At 39.5% G+C, this 2,479-nt stretch overlaps 1 non-coding gene across 1 annotated transcript; it reads right to left on the reverse strand.

The window, feature by feature from the left end:
- Positions 1–951: 951 nt before the first annotated feature.
- LOC119056077 (U1 spliceosomal RNA) lies at positions 952–1,115 on the reverse strand. Its single transcript, XR_005083815.2, has one exon. It is a non-coding gene; the product is annotated as a U1 spliceosomal RNA (small nuclear RNA).
- Positions 1,116–2,479: the final 1,364 nt, after the last annotated feature.

Consider the following 2,479-nt stretch of genomic DNA (forward strand, 5'->3'; position numbering starts at 1 on the left):
AGGTCAATGTGTCACTTACCTGAGAACAAACTTCAGGAGAGGGTACAAAAAAACTCATCAAACTAAATACATTTTATTGCAATAGTTTTAGAAATCAAAATTAAGGCAGTAAAAAGTATGATAAAATATCCAAAACTGAAATGAAGATAAGATCTGATCATAGGAAAATTGTAACTTTCCCCATTGACTAGTAAGCTCACATTGAACTCTTTCAGCTTGCACAGTCATTTCTATGGCCATCCTACCATGCAGAAAGAGGACTGTCTGCTTAAGATGAGGTTTAGCAGACATCCCGTATTCCCATCTTAGAAGATAGCACTTTCTGGCTAAGAGAGGTTAAATATGCATTGCAGTTCAGGACTCAGTCATACAAGTCATGGAGTCACTGTTTATCCATAGAGCATTTTCATACAAATTAGAACAAAAGGAAACAGCCTTCAGCTATGATGGCTGTAATGGACATGGTGTCTCTTCCAATGTGGTGCTCCTGTGCACTGCACAGCTGGTGACATACGAGTGACCTGGGCTGGTTTCAGGGGAATCTCAGTTCAGCTTACAGAGATGACAACACAGGCAGCTGGACCAGAGGAGATGACAGGAGAGCCATGACTATCGAAGGAGCAGGCAGGTAATGTGTCAGCAGGGACATGAGTGTCCATCAGTGTCTTAAGGAAAAGGGCTGGATTAGGGAGAGGCAAGTGGGATAAAACTTTCTTACTGTCGGTTATAAATGTATACAAAAATAAAAATGGTAAAAACTAATATTTATTTAATGCACTGTAACTTAAAACATTAAAAACATGTAGAATTGTAATTTTTATTTCTTCATTAAAATATCATCAAGGGCAATTGGAAGAATGTTCGCTTTTCCTTCATCATATAGTTTATAATAGGGAGTGAGCATCATTTCTATGCCTTGGAAAATTGTCAGATTTCTTTCTTTTTTTCTGTCAGGGAAGAGAGCAAACACAGTTCCCCACTGTCACAAATTCTGCAGTTGAGTTCCCCACATTTGGGGAAATCGCAGGGGTCAGCCCATTTGGAGTGCAATAAATACGCCTTGCCCTGGAAAAACCACCTTCGTGGCCATGGTATCTCCCCTGCCAGGTAAGTATGTCTTATTTCTTTCTAAATTTCAACATTTGACTTTCAAAATTTTTTCCTTTTTGCTTTTATGTCATGAGATATCTCCAAGAATTCCTCTAATGTATTTTTCTTGCCAGAGTCACTTCCTCTGAGACATCTTCATTCTTTTTGTCACAACCTCATTCTTCGTTTTTGTCGGTAAGTCCTCCACCACGAAGCTCCTCTGGTTGGGTGTCCAGTATCTCTCAAACGGTGAGTGTGTCAAGGTCACTGTGGTCAGCTGAGGCTGTGACTCCACTTATTTTCTATGAAAATTTTACTCCCAACATAATCACTTCTCATTTCTCTGCTGGGCTTTCATCTTTTGTGGCCAATTTCCTCTCTTCCTGCTACCTGGTTTTATGAAATATCTTGTGGGTCTATCACTGATATCAAGAAGAAAAATACAACTGCATGCTTTGTTCTTGGTGCATGAACCAAACACGAACAGACTTTGAAGAGTGACATGATTTATCATTGATCAGGACACCCATCAGTCACTTATGTATTAATTTGTGGACTGAAGAGCTAATAGTAAAATGTACTCTTTAGGCAATTAGATACAGTTAATATACTCTGGTAACTGAAATTTGAACCATATTGTAGTAACTAAAATTTATGAATAGTCCAATTATGAAATGTAAGAATTGCCTATGTGTTAATCTCTCTCTTAATAATCCTGAAGTTAAAACAAGAATTGGCTGAATATAAAACAAGGTACATAATTAGACTTAACAGATTTTTCTCCTATTCCCATTCAAAGTATATTTTATTCAAAGTATATGTTCATAATTTTTCAGTTACCTTCTCCTTCCAAAATAATCTATAGTCTAATAAACTTGTCTATACTAACATACTCATAGAGTTGGACAAAGGGAACTCCTAGGTCCTATTCTCCCTCCCAGAAAACAAGCACAGGTATTGTCTAACTGCTCAGCAGCCACACTGAGGTCAAGCTCATCCCCACCTCTTTATAACACATTTCCCTACAGAAATTAGAGCCTGGAAGATTTCACAGTCTTTCCTGGAGTAAACTTTCTGCGGGTGACCCAACATCTATGAAGCAGATAAAGCCACTGAAACTTGGAAGATAGAAGTCAGCACCGAGTGCCCCAGGTTCACCTGTGTTCTTCTGAGGTGGTAGCAACAGAGGGTTCTTAAGGATCAGTCCCCGGTGTTATTGATGCTCAGAAGCAGTGATAGCAGCAGCAGTGAATTTCCACTGGAAGATTCCCATGTTGTGGTGTAGCATACAAGCTTGGTTACCTGGTACAAGCTGAGGTTTAGCCCTGGCTGGTGTGGCTCAGCGGATTGAGTGCCTGACTGCAAAACAAAGGGCTGTTGGTTCAATTCC

This window comes from Artibeus jamaicensis, unplaced genomic scaffold, assembly GCF_021234435.1.
Source record: "Artibeus jamaicensis isolate MK-2021 breed Jamaican fruit bat unplaced genomic scaffold, CSHL_Jam_final scaffold_369, whole genome shotgun sequence".
Lineage (NCBI taxonomy): Eukaryota > Metazoa > Chordata > Mammalia > Chiroptera > Phyllostomidae > Artibeus > Artibeus jamaicensis.